Raw genomic sequence first — 17359 nt, forward strand, 5'->3', positions numbered from 1 at the left:
ACTGAATACATAAGCAGGTTCCAAAATGGATTAGTGAAATTCGTGGGAATGAAGCCAATCCCAGACAATTAAATATGCTAATCCAGATCAGGTCAGGAAGTCAGGCAGTCCTGTGCCCTTCCACCCCTGATTTATTTGGAAAAAGGAAGCCAGAAAATTCTCACCTTGCCAAAAAACTGTCCCTTGGCTCTGAGAATTAGTGAGAATCACAGTAAATCCTTTTTTTTGGCAGGGGGAGGAGGACAAGTTTTCCTTCAGCAATGATATCACAGTTCCTTTCCTCTGTAGCTCCTGAACATCTAGAGAATCTCCCAACTCACTGTCCCCTCAGGAATATCCCAAATAAATTAGTGAAACCTACTGGAAGTGATAGCAATCACATTTAGCATGGAGTTAGGAATTCAATCACTATGTACCTAGGAAAGGTTTGCCTGACTCAGACTGAGAAAAAATGGTTTTTGGGACCACTGGGCCAGAGGAAGATGCTGAAAATTCAAGATGGAAAAATGGAAGCTGCTTTGTCCCCAAGGAAGGTTTTCTATAGCCCCAGGATAGTTTGATTTCCTCCTGACACTCCTATGGGAGTTTTTATATATATAAATAAATATAAAAATGGGTTTATACATATAAATAAATTTGAAACAAATACATTTTATTCTGTGTCCTCATTCCCCTTTGAACCTGCTCAACTCCTGACCCAAGGAACAGCTTTGGGTGTGGATTTCCTGCTCACCTGCAGCAGGAATCCCCCCTCTGCTGCTCCTGAAGGTGTTTAGGGGCTTTGCTGCAGAGCAGAGGACAAGATGACAAATGAGCCAGCACAGGAATGTGAGTGAGTCTCAGCTATTTTTAATTAAGAAGCGATGACAGCTGCCTGAATTCCCTGACCCTGCAGTGAAACCCAGACACTGGCCACCCTCTGAGGGCCAGCATCAGTCCCACAGTGCTGCTGTTATTGTCCTGTCTGGGCACACACAGGGCTCACCAAAATCCTGCCAGGATTTGGGGATGTGGGGATGCTGAGCAGCAGCAGGTGAGGGGAGGACAGCGAAGGACACCGTGCTCATCTCCAATTAATGTTCCAAAGGTTTGGACAAATCCAGCTGCCATTTCCCTTTTTGGCTGGTTAAACCAGTGATAGATTGAGCAGGGGAGAGGCTGAGAGGCAGAAAGAGCAAGAGAAGGGGCAGGGCAGGAGGAGCTTTTCTCAGCCCACAGGTCACAGGGAGGGTTTGACTGAGAAAAAGCAAAGTGACCTGGATTTTGAAGGGTAGGGATTCACCTGGATTCGTGTAGGGATGTTGCTGTTGGGCTAGGAGAGCAGCAAAAAGGATGCAGCAACAATATTTCCTTCAGGCAGGAGAGAAGTAAAAAAGCCCTTTATTAATGAAACAAACTACACTTTTATAGACTGGATGGTGGAACTGAGGATAGACTTGATTGTGTTGGTGCAAGGAAGGTGACACCTTTGTCACTCATGCACCCTGCAGGGGATTATCTTTATTATTCATTCTTTCTCTTATGTTTTCTTTGAGAAAATCCAAGGCTGCTTTTCCCTGGCTTTCCCCAGTATCCACATAAGGACTCTTTAGCAGAGATGGGAGCACAGTCCAGGTGTCCAGATCCCACTGGCACAAAAGTGGCCCTGGGAGGGTGTCAAGAAGAAAACACCAACCTCAAAAAGCGAATCCCAAACTCCCTTTTTGCTCTCAGGGCTCGCACAGCACCAAATCCAGCAGCTGATCTCTTTACCTTGAGCTCTCTTGTTGCTTTTAGCAGGAGAGATAAAGAGCAGAATTCCTTCTAGCCTTTCCAGAGGGCCACAGGGAAGAGGGATGAGGCAGCAAAGTCACCCAGATCACGTACAGCCTTGGCATGAGCGAGACAAATACATTAAGGGACATCATCAGGAACTTTCCAGGCTGGCTGCAGCTGGGAGGGGGCAGAGCTGCTCTGTGCTGTTGCTGAGCCAGCCCCCCCAGCCCTGCTGCCTCCAACCCAGCCTTCCTCCTCCCATTGGCTCTGCAGCCACATCGAACCATCCTGACAGCTTCTCCTCCTCCTCCTCCTCACCCTGCTGCCTCCTGCCCAGGGCCTGTTACCAGGGGAGAGCCAGCCAGACGTGGAATCAATAGTTTGTGAGAGGGAAGGGGCTGTGCAGGGCTGCATTTGCATTCCAGCCCTGTGGCTCTGTGCTCCCAGCAGCAGGGGTGAGCTGTGCCCAGGGGGTTGTACCTGCAGTGCCAGCAGGACACAGGGACCATCAGCATCTGCCTGGGCACTGATCACAGCCTGCTTCCTCCCAGTGGCCTGCCTGAACTGGTGTGCTGGTGTTCCCAGCTCAGTGATCACTGGAAATCAGGGGGAGTATCACAGCACTGTCAGTGATGCCCTCTCCAGTGGGATTTTTAGAAGTTTCTTGGTCTGGAGGACCTGAAAGCCTTCTGGAGCAGGAAGAGTTTAGGAAACACCCCAAAGCCACAGAAAGCATTCCAGCCTGGACCAGGATGGCTGGTGACCACCAGTGCTGCTTTGGCACAGCCAGGCTGCAGAAATTTGGGAACAGGGGCTCCTTCATCCAGTGAAACACAGCAGCACTGGGACAGCTCATCAGTCCCACCCCAGAGCCCATCAGGATTTGGGAGCAGGCACAGGCAAGGGGACAAGTTTCCATCTCCCATCAAAACAGGCTGGAATTGACACTGGGCATCAATGAAACACCAACACCAAACACCCAAATATTGCCCCTGGCTTTGGGACAAACTGGGAGACAGAACTTACTGAGCAGTGACAGGGACCTGGGGCACACAGAGGGGTGAGTGACTCAAAAAGCAAAGCCAAGCAGCTGATGAGCCATCCCAGCACACTGGGACACCAGTGAAACACCAGCCCTGTGGCTGTTTGCCTTCCCCACTCAGGTGAGTCAGCATCCGGACTAAGGAAGAAAAACTGGAGTTTCCTTTTCTGTCCAGGACAGCACGAGGTCAATGAACCCAGCAGAGCCATCCATTGGATGGACACTGTCCCCTAAATACCAGATTTTCCCATCCTGGACATTTCTTTTGCTCCCTGTCTTTTATATTACACGGTTAGGCAGAGTTCTAACCCAAGCTGATGTAAAATAACACAAATTGTTGATCAAGACAGGGCAATTTCCTCAGGAAATTTCCACTGCTAAACATTTTTATTTGTTTCAAGGCTGGAGGTGGCTGGACACAAAACACCAGGTCAGTTTAAAAAAACAAAAAGAGTCTGATCTGAATAGAGCATTTTTATGAAATCCCCAGGGATGGTTTCTTTAATATAAGATGGAACTTGGAGTTGAAAGGAGGAGAGAGAAGAAAAGAGCATAAAAATCAGGTTCAAATCCCTGCTTGGCCTCACTCAGCAAAGAACTCTGAATTAGGTCTACAGTTACTTAGACAGCTTCAAATATTTTGGGATCTCCCTGCAGTTCCTATGATCTAAGTTTCATCCTGAGTCAGAACAACAAGAATGTTCTGAGCTCCCCAAACCAGCCACAACTTGGGACAAATGCATTGAACCCAGCTCCAAACCAAGCTGCTCTTTTTTGGAGTCTCTGCAATGTCAGATTTCTGTGCTGTGGTTCCTCCCAGTTGTGTGCTCAGACTGGTGCAGAGAAGAGAATTAATGGGCTGCAAAGAAAGCTACATTTATTTTTCTCTCTCTGCACCATGTGAGACTTGCCCTGTTACCTTTATGAAATTAAGCAAAACTCAGGATGATAAAACAAACTCGAATAAGTGAGTTAAACCTGTTGTAGCTACTCAAGACAGAACCTCTAAATGAAGCTTTTTTGATCAATCAAAGGCTTTTAAATTGAATTAAAGCTCTCAGAGTAATTTTAGGATGGAAAAGATTCCATCCCTCACAGCTTGGCCCCAAATTTTTCTCCTTCCCATTACTTCCTACAGAAACATTTACCTGGGCACGTTAGATTTGCTGTAGTTGGAAAAAATAATCAGATTCTTACCAGGAATATGGAAATATCCAGAGCTGGGATGGAGCACCTGCAGTAACAGCAAGAAGATAAATATGAATATGAGGAATATGGATGGATATTGACAATATCAATCTGACATGATGGATACCTGACTGGAAACCCCAACCCAGCAGAGGGAAAATTGTGCCTTTGTTTCTCTTATCAGAATGGATTTACCTTTAGCCCAGAATTTCAGGATACCACTCCCCACCTGCCTGGCACAGCTGATGGAGAAAAGGAGCCAAGAAACCTGAGACATTCCTGAGCCAAGGACTGTTCCCAGATCCCTTCTGCTTTCAGATTCCCAGCTCAAAACATAAAATCCCCAATGCATTCCTTGTCAGATCTTCCTTGCCTCAAAAGCCATTGAAATATCAGCTGTCTTGTCTTTTTTTTGTTCTAAGAGATGTTTTTGCATGTGCATTTTGGAATTTTTGACAGGAAAAATCAGCCCTCCTTGCTTTGTGGTAAAATTGCCCATGAGGGGGTTTGATCCCTGCCCCATTCCATGGATGCAATTCCTCAAGAAGCTGGGATTGTTAATAAAGCCAAACCACAGCAATACTTCTCATAACTGCTCCATCCCTCTGATGCCAAAAGCTCTCCAAAGTTCAATTCCATCTTGAAACAGTTCAGGGAAGGTAATTTGGTGTTCCAATCCCATTTTGCTGGTAAAGCAGAGTGCTAAGGATTGTCCCAGGCCATAAAAACAGAAGGAAAAAAGAGAGCCAAACTCCTGATTCCTGCTCCAGAGGCACTTGCTCCATCCCCACTGGACAACATTCTTTCCCAGCATGACTAAAAATATTGGGATCTTCTGTGAAATCCAGTGGGATCCCTGATTTTTGAGGTGAAACAACCAGGCCAGCATGGGAAAGTGTAAAAGGGGATAAAATATCCAAAGTTCCTGAGCTCTGCTCCCATGAACAGCTCCACAACTTGTTTCCCACACTGAACCTGTGTTTTGGGGGCAGACAAGAAGTGCCAGGTGTTTGTGCCTGGTCCTTGTTCCCTCTCCCTGGCTGCTCTCCTGTGCATCCATCCATCAGCAGAATGTGAAATCCACGTGCAGAAACCCCCATGTGCATATCAAAGGTATTGAAATGAGAAGGGACTTTGATGTTAGATTGGAAAAAAACGTTCCTGACACACACAGAGCTGTGGGAATGAGCTCAGAAATCCAAGGATTTGGAGGACAGACTTTTCCCTCAAGGTGTTTCTTCCCACCCATCACCTGTTCAGGAAAATGAATTTTGCATAGTCAAGCTTTGATCCTTCTTCCTGGGTTTGTGCCACCCCCAAAAAACTGTCCCAATATCACCACAACACCCCAGAATAATTAGAATTTTGGTAATTAAGGCTGAACTAGCCAGGCTGGATGACTTCAGTACCAAACCAACGCTCTCACAAATGACCCTTAAAGCAAAATAAATCAAAAAAAAGAAGCAAATTAACAACTCCCTGCACTCATTTGTTTAGGATGACAGATCAACAAACACAGGCATCTTATTTATTTTATTTTTTTGTTTCACAAGCAGCTTTTTATATCTTCTGACCCAAAATAAGCCCAGGCCCAGCTGTGGTGCCATGTCAAACAGTAATTACTCTATAAAAGGCTGACCAAACGAGGATATTGGTGGGCCAGAGGCATGGAATTATTTTAGGATTTGCACAAACTTTCTCTGGGAGTGGTGAGAGGAGCTGTTGGCACTGTGGTGCACCTAAGAAATGAGCAAACTCCAGAGGGGGATTTTTATTCCTGCTTGTTCCAAGCCTCACCACCTGATGTGAAATGACTTGGTCAAAATTCAGCTCAAGGAAAAAAAAAAAATAATAGAAGTGAGATTCGTTTACTCCTCCATAAAAGAGGCTTCACTCTGTGACAGGTTTGGAGATTTTTCCCCCCAGGAATTCTTGCTGAACCACACCAAAATGAGTGGCAGAATAGCAGCAAGACCCTTGGAATATTTCATTATGCTGGGAGGAAACAAAAAATAATTAAAAAAAAAAAAAACAACTCATCCAGTTCCATGGATGGAACACCTTCCACTATCCCAAGCTGTTCAGCTCCATCCAGCTCAAGGATGCACCTGCACTCCTGATTTTTTTGGCAATATTTTGGCAATATTTAGGCTCCCTGAATCCCTCCTGCTGAGCCTGAAGGAGCAGGAGCCCCTAAATCCCAACTCCTTCATCCTCTCAAACCTTCAGGAACATAAACTCTGTCCCCTGGGGCATGGCCTGCATGGGAGGAGGAGGAGGATGGGGAATCTCTGGGGAATCCTAGAGAGGTTCAGAGTTTGAGAGATGCTTCTCAAAGCCCAAGGCACCAAAAATGCACATGGATTTTTGCTGGAAGGGCTGGGAGAAAGTGACAGCATCTGCCTGATATGAAATTCCCATCCTTAATTAGGGATTTCCAAAATAAATCCAGTTTTCCTAGCAGGATGGTGGGTGTCAAATAAAATTAAAGGGAGGTTTTAATGATCTCAGTGAGAGACAAGTCTGTTTTCTACTTAATATGTGGTTTTGCACCCAGGAATTTCATAGAATCATGGAATTATATCAGTTGCAAGGATCTTTAAATGTTACCCTTTTCCAAGCCCTTAATTCCAAGTTTAAAATTTGTGGCAGCAAATGGATTTGGGTGATACATCCCAGTACAAACATTATACAAATAAACCCGAGTTTAAAAGTTTCTGAGCTCTTAATTCTCAGTTAAATTCCCAGCTGGCCCCAGGAACAAAAGTCTCATCCCTCCAGGTGACAGGAGGGAATATCTCACCTGCAAACAGCTCCTCAGCCAGTGGGAAGGAGCAGCTGGATTTGGGATTTGGGATTTGGGATTTGGGGTGGCAGATTTTCTGTGTGCTTCTCAAAGAGATTCACCAGCACTGGCAAACTCTGGAAAAGAAGGAAATTCATGGTGGGATTAGAAATGATCTCCAGATTTTCCTCAGCTCTGCTCACGTGCTGAGAGTGGCCTCAATGTGAATATTTTTCTTAGTTCTTTTCTCTTTGGATATCCCTGATTCTGAAATCTTCCTCTGAATAGAACTGAGGTAAGCACAACACAGAAATTGCAGGATAATTCAAGAAAATGATGGAAAACAAATGCACATACCCTGTGTTCCATGGAGTGGCTTTAAAACCCTGGGTCCATTCCTTCTCCCTTAATCTGCCACCAGCACTCAGCTACATGGGAGAAAAAAGATTTAAATTAAATTAAATTGAATTAAATATTGTGTCTAGCTCATTATTAACACCTCCTAAACTGTGCTGAACCTCTCACTTTGTGCCATAACCCAGACTGTGGGATTAAACAGAACTGGCAGCAGGCTCAGATCTGGGCTAAATTCTGAATTAAAACCCCAAGTTCTGTAAAAGTTACACTCCTTTAAACGTGAGAGATGTGACAGATGGCTGCTCCTGCAGCACCTCTGTACAAATATTGTGCTGTGCAAATACTCATCAGCTCGTTCCTGCCACAACCGTGTCAGGTAAGATCATTAACACCACCCCTAATTTCCCTGATAAGTAGGCTGAGACAGGAGGGTGGAGAGCATTGTCTAAACTGAAGCACTGAGTAACAAAGAGAACTCTGAGCCATCCTCCCCTCTCAGAGTCCATGCAGGGATTTATTATTATTATTTTTTCTTTTTTTTCTGCTTAATTCAAAAAATGAAATCTTTGGGACAGTTGGACCCCGTGCCAGCTGAAGTTTGATGGCACAAAAAAAAAAAAGCAAACAAACAATGGATTTCAGCTCACACCAGAACTAATGAAGCATTGATGTTCCACTAAAATGGGGCTTAGCTTAAGTATCCATTTTTAACTCTCAGCTGAAGTGAAAACATTAATTCATGCAAATCAATGTTCCCTAAACAATAATTTTCCTCTAGAACATTTCTTCTTTTTTAACATAAACTCTTATCTAACAGAACCCATTTAAAGGATTATATCTGCAGAGTTCAGCAATTAGCTCTGTAAATTGTTTTCCTTGAGTGTAGGGAAGGTTCCATTACACAGTGAAATATAAAGTGCACACTACAGTCCATGAAAACCTCTCTTGGAACGATGATTATCCTTCAAAAAGGCTGGGATGAGGGCCAGATTACCAGAAAGGACTCAAGTTCTATTTGTACACCCAAAGTCCCCCTTTATTTCATGCAAGTATCCACTTTCAGCTCATCTTCAGAAGCTTTGAAAGGTAATTGTTTCTGTGGAACACCCACAGGTCGAGTTTTAGATAAAACACAGCCCTAAAAATCCACTCTGAGAGATAAACAAGCAAATAGGAATGGGAGGCACAGAAACAGGGGAGGGGTGAGAATCAAACAGCCAGAATAAGGTGGAAATGGCACTGAGAGCTCTGGAAGTGAGGATGAGGATGGAGGGGCTCATCCTCATCTGGCTGCAAACCCAGAAAATCTCAGGGGAGTCACAGGTTTGGAGAACAGGAGTGCAGAGGGTGTAAAAGATGGCTGGAAGTCACCTGAACCATCACTCAAATGGAATCAAATCAAACTCAAATTGTGGCTAAACTGAAAATGGAATCTGCTGCTGTCCAAGGAGCTCTGGAGCTCCTCAGGATCAGAGACACAGCCTGGCTGAGCTGCACCACCCTCCCAGCTCTGGGGCTCCCCTCTCCTTAAACCCAACCAGAATTTCTCCTGGAGTGACAGGAGGGTTTATTCCTGTGGTTTGGAGGCAGATTCATTCAATCAGGTCCCTCACAGGTGACACCCCCACGAGACTGTCCCCACTCTGCTCCCGAGCCACAAGATCCTCCTTGGCACAAAACACAACCCTTCTCCTTGTTTTCCATGGATTCTCTGTCAAAGAGTTGTAACCATCCATCCATCCGTGGTTCCATCCATCCATCCATCCATCCATCCATCCATCCATCCATCCATCCATCCATCCATCCATCATCCATCCATCCATCCATCCATCCATCCATCCATCCATCCATCCATCCATCCATCCATCATCCATCCATCCATCCATCCATCCATCCATCCATCCATCCATCCCTCCATCCATCCATCATCCATCCACAATCCAGGCACACAGAGAGGGCAAATCCCCCAGAAGAAAATACAGGAACCCCAATTCCCCATCTCCCCTGTTACCTGTGAGACCAAACAACTTTTGGTGAGACCCCAGAGGATGATGAGAGAAGCAAAGCTCCTCACTCAGATCAGTCCCATGGGGTCTCAGCTCAGCTGATCCCATTTGGTGACCCCCAGAGCTTCCACCACTTCCAACAGTGCCTGAAATCCACTTACACTGAAATCCAGCTCAGAGCATCTATGAACACACCCCTGATTTATTCCAAACCCTTCTACTTAATGCTGCCACTTCTCTTTTCCATGCCAACATGCACAAGCCCAGGAGACAGACACATTTCCATGCTCTCAGCTGGGAATCGTGTTCCTGCAAGGCTGGTGGATGATGCACAAACTGTCTCTATTTGTGTCCCCCCTTTCACATGGCAGGGTGCCCACCAAACAAGCTGATTAGCACTTGCCCTGGGCTATCAAGGCAAGGCAATGGTATGTTTAGATCAGCAAACTGCATAACAATATAAATGTCATCTATTCCACAAGAAGCTTTGGCAGGATTTTGCATCTTGTTCTTCATGTGCCAAAAAGAAACATGAAGACTTGCAGGAGGAAAGGCAGGCACGGGGTTTGCCACCCCTTCCTGGTTGCCAAAACACGTTGTGCAGCATGGGGTGTCTCCTTATCATCCCCCAGGAGCACCCCAAGGTGTCAGATTATCCATGCACACCCCTGGGATGGATATAAATATATTGAGAGAGCTTCTTTTTCTGTTCAGCCAGGCTCACACGCAGAAATGAGGCACAACCAGAGTGTCTGGCACAGCTCAGGACAGGATCTGTGCCCAGAAAGGATGGCACCAGCCCAAGGAGAAGAGCCCTGGTGGGCACTGCCTGGGCAATATCTCTGCTGGCAGGGCCAGGCTGCAGCAATGACCAGCAGCCCTGGTGGAGAATGGGCTCAGGACACTGGGATTGGGACACTGCAGCTCCATTTTCCAGTGGAGAATGGGCTCAGGACACTGGGATTGGGACACTGCAGCTCCATTTTCCAGTGGAGAATGGGCTCAGGACACTGGAAATGGAACACTCCAAATCCATTCTCCAGTGAAGAATGGGCTCAGGACACTGGGATGGGACACTCCAACTCCATTCTCCAGTAGAGAATGGGCTCAGGACACTGGGACACTCCAAATCCATTTTCCAGTGGAGAATGGGCTCAGGACACTGGGATTGGGACACTGCAGCTCCATTTTCCAGTGGAGAATGGGCTCAGGACACTGGGATGGGACACTCCAAATCCATTCTCTAGCAGAGAATGGACACAGGACACTGGGACAGTCCAAATCCATTCTCCAGCAGAGAATGGGTTCAGGACACTGGGATTGGGACACTGCAGCTCCATTTTCCAGTGGAGAATGGGCTCAGGACACTGGAAATGGGACACTCCAAATCCATTTTCCAGTGGAGAATGGGCTCAGGACACTGGGATGGGACACTCCAACTCCATTCTCCAGTAGAGAATGGGCTCAGGACACTGGGATGGGGACACTGCTGCTGGCCTGGCAATCTTTAGGATCTGATTCCTACTGTGTGACTGGAATGAGGGGCTGGGGGCAGCTCCTGGGGAGGGAATGTCACTGTTCTCAGAGGGAGAATCCCTGTGGGCTTCGGGAAGGAGCTGAAGGGAAAAAAGGCTGATCCCTGGCTCATTGTCAGCCTGGGGACTTCCAGGACATGGCTGGGAACAAGCAGGAGGGTTCAGAGATTCAGTCTGGACAAGTTGTACCTAAATCCTCAACAGGAACCACAAATGGCCTGGGTTGGAAGGGACCTTATTGATGATCTTGTTCCACTCCCCTGACTTGGCCAGGGACACCTCCCAGAGCTCAGGGTGCTCAGAGCTCCCCCCAGCCTGGCCCTGCACACTCCCAGGGATGGGACAGAGAAAAAAACACAGGAACTATGCACCAAAAGAGAGAAGAAAGTAGAAAAGAATAACCAGAAAAACATCCTGGCATGGTGTGCTCAGGGGAGCACCAAACCCAGATCACCAGACACAGAAACTGCAACTGTGAGTTGACACCTGGACAGGACACTGGGACAAATCCAGGATTTTTTATGGATTTCACAGATCTTTCTCTCCAATTTATGTTTTGTTGCACACCAAACCCCAAGAGCATGTTACAGGTAAACCCTCAAATTTTCTGTGCCACTTAAACCCAGAGAATAAATCAAAGCTCTCAGAAATCTTCCAACACTTTCCTCCTAGAGCAAAGCCAAGAGTTTTCAGCACAGTTTATAGAAATTCACAAAATCCTTTATCCTAGCTGCTTAATGGCTATTATTTACTTGATTGAAGTTTGATTTTCAGCAGACACTCAAACCCCTTGAATGAACTCTTCCAACCCATTTCTGAGCAAGGTTCTTTCTCTGGGATGCTCCTCACTGCTCTCTACAGCCCCACTGCATCTCAATTTCTCAATTTTAGTCTTGGGTCAATGCTGGAAGCACACACAGAAAACTCCAGAGGGCCTCTCCTAAGGAGATTATGCAAAATGTCACTTAGCATAAATTCCTATTTGAAAATTGAAGGGTTTTCTATTTCTTAGTTATGCAAATGAAAAATCAGAAAAGATATTTTGTATTTCTGATATTCAGGAGAAGCCCTGAACTTTTTCTTAGTCATACCCTCTGCTATTGCATATTCCTCATAAATTCATATTTACAATACCTTCTGCTATCAATTTCTTTTATTTCTGAGAACAGAAATGCCTCTGAAATGCTTTTGTTTGCTTAGCAATATCCAGATGCATTAAACTTCTCTTACATAAGAGGATTTGTACTTTACATTAAAGTTTTCAGGGGAGAGATATTTAAAAGATTATGAAATATGCTTGCAAAATGAATTAAAAAAAAAAAAAAAAAAAAAGAAAGAAGAATGTTGGAACATATCCATCAATATTTCAGTATAAATTGTTGAAGCACCAGAATTACACGGTGCAATTATCTCACAGAATGTATAGCTCCTAGCACTGATCTTTATGTTCAACAGAAAAAAAATGGTTTAATACATCACAAATGAATGTTCATTAAGTTGTTGGGAAGAATTCTGTCATAATTGAATAATGAAATGACTGCACCTTGAGCATCTGCTTAAAAAACTCTGCTGCTCTGGCTGGATCCAGCACAAGGGGTCTTTTATGGGATATTTCTGGCAACACCAAGCTTTGTATAAATTCAGATTTTTTTTTTCTTATTAATGATTTGATTTGGACTCTCCCTGTGGGCAGTTCAGACTATTGAAAAAAATCAGTGGCACTTCTGACCCTTCCAACTCTGGATATTCCAAATGAGCTGGACAACTCCAAGAAAATATTGTGTAAAAGAGCTTGGATTTCTCTCAAGTTTTGAGGGTTTTTTTTAATAAATTATTGACAATTGTGTTAATATGTCACATAGTCTATTATTATTATCATTATCGTTATTATTAGTAGTAGTAGTAGTAGTAGACTGTACATGGAATTTTGAAAAAAATCAGTGGCAATTCTGATCTTTGGGATTGCAACTCTGGATATTCCAGGACATCTCAGATGAGCTGGACAACTGGCTCCAAGAAAATATTGTGGATTTCTCCCAAAATTTGGGGGTTTTTAAACAAATTAGCGACAATTGTGTTAATACGTCACAGAATCCATTACTACTATTTGTTTTTTTGTTTTTTTTTATTAGTCTCCCAGTGATCAGCTGATGAGCTGATCTCATGAGCCCAGATGAGCTGGACAACTGGCTCCAAGAAAATATTGTGGATTTCTCCCAAATTTTGGGGGTTTTTAAAACAAATTAGCGACAATTGTGTTAATATGTCACAGAATCCATTACTACCATTTGTTTTTTTGGTTTTTTTTTATTAGTCTCCCAGTGATCAGCTGATGAGCTGATCTCATGAGCCCAGATGAGCTGGACAACTGGCTCCAAGAAAATATTGTGGATTTCTCCCAAAATTGTGTTAATATGTCACAGAGCCTTTTTCAGCATTATTATTGTGATGATGATGGTGAATATTATTCTTTCCCCTGATATTCTGCCTTTGCAGCAGCAGCAGCTCCATCCACTCATCCTCCCACTCCCCAAAGTGATGCCTCAACTTGGGCTGGATATTTTTTTTTTTTTAAGGGGCAGATTTTGGGGTATCAGGAGAGCCCCAAACGCCCATAAGCGGTTGGGTGGATGTGCAGCAGGGCCAGCCCGGCTGCTCCCGGCAGTAAATATGCAAAGAGCCCCCGGCAGACAAAGGGAGCAGTTTTCCGCTGCTGTAGATCGGGCCGTGGATAATCAGCGCTATTCACCGCCCCGCCGCTGCGGAAGCGCAATCAGGAAAGCATTATGAGCAAAAAACCTGCCCTGCAGGGATAGACTTGCTTTAATAATGTTTAGGACTTGTCCATATTGTATTTATGTCTGGAAGTTGAGTCCTTGGGTTTTCCCACCCAGCACCCCCTCCCCTCCCCCCCCAAAAAAAGACAATTTGTAAATTGGATGCTCCAGCCAGAGAAAAGGGGGAAGTGCTGTTGGACACTCTCCTCCCTCCAGGATTAAGATCCCAGCCAGAAACAACACTTGATCTTATTTTTCTTTTTTTTTTTATTCCTAACCTCACCTTTTCCTGGAGTGCCTGGTTCAAAACCGAGCCCGTGTTTCACAAATTAACAGGTCTGGCCTCAAGAAGTGCAGAACTTTGGGCAGGTGCTGCCCTGCTGTCCTGAAAACCAGCAATAATGGGAGGAAATTATTGGGGATTTCCCCCAGTATCTCACAATTACTGAGTTCTTTTAAAAACAATCCATCTCAGTCATCCATACCCATCCCTGAAAACAAATCCCAGAGAGGAGCCAAGTGCAGAGACACAGCTGGGAGAAAACCCAAGCAGAGATTTGCTTCATCTCCACACTCCCAGACAGGATCTGCTGGGTTTGTTCTCCCTGGTTTATTCCATTTGAATTCCACCTCTCCCTCCTGCAAAATCTGCCCCAAATTCCCCAATCTTCCAAGGTTTTCAAGTCACCAAAAGCTGAAGATTTGGTTTAACTGTGGCAGGTCGATGTGATGGCAAAAGACATGCACAGAAATTGAATCTCCAGGGAGGAAGGCACACAAGAATTCCTAAATTCCAGCCTTTTCCTGGGTGTTTTGTGCATTTCCCTGCTCTCTCACTGCTGGGAGGCAGGAAAATCCCCAGGCACCTCTGATTTTGTGGGTGCCTGGATCCAGAGCTGGATCCAGGGATGGCTCAAATCTTCAGGCACAAAAATCCTGGCCTGGCAAACCATCCCCTCCTGAGAACAGAGCACACCCAATTTTGGCACAAACACCCCAAAATGAGGCAAGATAATTTTGGGAATGAGTGTCTGGGCTCCCCAAACTCCAGCAGATCCTCCCTGGAGCAGGGCTGGGTTGTAGAGAAAAGAAGGCAAAGCTGAGCCTGAGGGAGCTCTGAGAGCACAGGGATCACCACCAAAAGGAGAAATTGGGATTTTATCCCTGCCCTGGGGGCTCCTGCAGGGATGGGGAGCAGGGAAATCACTTCCAAAGGCTCTCCCTGAGCTCTCCCTGGGCACGGAGCTGGGGCAGGTGGAGGTGAGCATCTGTGGCTCCTGTGCCTCCCAGCTGCCCTGCACTCAGAGCTTTGTTCTGTGCCCCAGCACTACAAGACAAAATAAACAAGTCAGTCATGATTTCACTCTCCTGTGCACCCATATTTGCCTACAAGAAAAGCCCCTGAAAGCCACAAGGTTTCCTTTTTATTTACCTCTTTTATCTTTGCTTATTTTCTCTGGTGAAAAGTAACCCAACCTTGGCTCGCTCATAACCCAGGCAGAAACAAAAACCCTCTTGAATTCCTCTTCATTATAAATGGATTGTCAATGTGTTAAATAAATCAGTGAAAATGGAAATCCAAAAATAAATAGCCATCCTGCTGTTGCCATGACAACTCAAATTTTTTACCTGGACAGAGATTTTTCTGTTTCACAGTTCGTAATCGCTGAAAAGGAGGGTCACATTTATTTTATTTTATTTTATTTTTTTTTTTTTAATCCTGGCACATTTCACCACCTACCCCCCAACATAAAAAAAAAAAAAAAAAAAAAAAAGAGGGGGATTATTTTTGGTTACTTTTTAGCAAATGAGGGGAAGATCAAAGAGAGGACCTTTTTTTCACTGCAGACAGGAGAAAGGAGACACATTCCATTTCCAGCAGCAGAGCTCAGAACATCGACTCAGCCCAGAAAGGACAGAGAGCTCAAAAAATTTCAGGATTTCAAGGCTTCCATGTGGCCCTGCCATACATTGAGCAAGATGAACATATCTTAAAAACATATTTTGGCTCATTTATGAAGGCAGTTTTACCATGGGAAATGGCAACATCACCTCAGGACATCCATAAATATTTTGCAACTTGTGCCATTGTTGATGGCAGTGAAATGTGGGTTTAAATGACCCCAAACTCCAAAATCAATGCACTGCCTGGTGCTCAAAATGTTAAAAATCACCCAATTCCCCCCAAATCCATGTGGGAATGCTCCAAGCACTGAAAAATCCCATTTTGTGGAATGATCTGATGTGTGATGCCAAGGAATATTCTGGGGTGGGAAATAGAGGGGAATTCACCAAAAGCTACCCCAGGTGTCACCTGGGATTCCCTGGCCAAGCCCAGCAAAGTCACCTAAAGGTCTTTTATTCCATTTTACCTGCTTTAAATAATCTACTTGGAATCTGCTTGTCTGGAGCCTGGTGGGTGGATGATTCACAGATCAGAGAACACCTTCATCTCTTGGCTGGCACACAGGCAAGAAGCCTTTCCTTCACCCCAAGAGGTAACAAAAAAAGAAAAAAAAAAAAACAAAAAACCCAGCCAAAAAAATGCTTTAAAAGGTCAGAAATTCAAAAAGGCAGCTAAAAAAATCCCCACTTGAAAATAGCATCCCTTTGGTTTGTTTCCATTGGACAATTTCTTTGTTAAATAAAATGGATTTTCAAAAAAAAAAAAAAAATGGAGTCTTGACCCAAATATTTTCTTCAGGTTGAAACTTAGTGAGTTGTTAAAAAACAAACAAAAAAAATTTAAAAATGAAACAAAAATAAGCAAACAACCCTGAAACATTCAGAGCTGGGGGTAGGGAGGAAGCAGCACAGAAGGAAAATGCTCCCAGTGAAGAATCTCCACAAATCAGCCTTTTCCACACCAAAAAAAACCCCAAAAATATCTTTTATCCCAAAATATCTTGATTTGCATTCAATGGAATTAATTAATCTCGATCAAAATCCAACCTAATGGCAAGAAAATGCTAAATACACCCCAAAAAACCAAAGAATCAGGTGAGAAATTCTCACGGAATCACAGGCAGCATAAAGGGCTTTTTTGCACTGAAATGTGATTTTTTTTTTATTAGTGTACACTCCTTGCAGTTGCTGGGATTATTTTTGTGGCTCTCTCCACACACATATGCACACACCCAGGGATTGGGAAAGTGCTCCAAACAAATCTGGGTGTTTGCATCCTGCCTTGCCCAAAAAGCCAAGCAGGCTGTTGAAGCAGCAGCCACTGAAAGCAAGCATTCAACTCTCCTCAGAGGCTCGTTTTCCTCTAAATGGGCCTCTCAGACTCGGTGACAACTCTTAGCTGCCTGAGAAAAAAAAAAAAAAAAAAAACTGGAATAGAAAAAAAAAAAAAAAAAAAAAAAAAAAAGAACCTATTTTCCAGTGCAAAGTAATCCCTGCTCCATTGCCATGGCACCAGACATCCGTCTCTTTCTTTCATTGACCAGACGAGGTCCTCCTCAGCCTCTAGCTCCTTTTTTTTTAAAAAAAAAAAAATAGAATTTTTTTTTTTTTTTGTTCATGCATGTGTCTGTGTGTGCGTGTGTGTTCTCCTGAATTTGTTTCCCTGGTAGGAAAAGGAGTTATTGAAGTATTAGTTGGGGTTGGTTGATTCTTTAAGGGTTTTGTCATGATCCCAAAAATGAGGTGGAAGGTTGGGGTAAGAAAAGGAAGATGCAGCTCGTCCCCTGGAAAGCCAAAGAGCCTCATTTGCAGGCTGGGAGTTGAATCCCTTCCAAAAAAATCTTGGTGATTTCTTCAAGGTATTGTGAGAATCTGTGAAATAAAGGAGGAGGGCAATGCAATCTCGTTTTTTGCTTTTAACTTCAGAGCAGTTTACAGGATTGTGCCGTGGCTGAGGAGCTGCAACTGACTGCAGCAAAATGTAAAAGGAGGAGAAAAAAACAATACAA

The 17359-nt window shown here is 44.4% G+C and overlaps 2 long non-coding RNA genes across 2 annotated transcripts in view; both read right to left on the minus strand.

Annotated features, from left to right (window-relative positions):
• Positions 1 to 6848, minus strand: part of LOC306812241 — a 45945-nt gene extending 39097 nt beyond the window's left edge. The window contains exons 1-2 of the long non-coding RNA XR_013776834.1: positions 6789 to 6848; positions 3995 to 4031 (exon numbers count right to left, since the gene is read on the minus strand). This is a non-coding gene — a long non-coding RNA (uncharacterized lncRNA). The remainder of the gene's footprint in view (positions 1 to 3994; positions 4032 to 6788) is intronic.
• A 279-nt stretch (positions 6849 to 7127) lies between these two features.
• The window catches only part of LOC306812240, a 58828-nt gene continuing 48596 nt past the window's right edge, over positions 7128 to 17359 (minus strand). The window contains exon 4 of the long non-coding RNA XR_013776833.1: positions 7128 to 7198. This is a non-coding gene — a long non-coding RNA (uncharacterized lncRNA). The remainder of the gene's footprint in view (positions 7199 to 17359) is intronic.

The sequence above is a fragment of the Erithacus rubecula genome (assembly GCF_903797595.1).
Source record: "Erithacus rubecula genome assembly, chromosome: 25".
Classification (NCBI taxonomy): Eukaryota; Metazoa; Chordata; class Aves; order Passeriformes; family Muscicapidae; genus Erithacus; species Erithacus rubecula.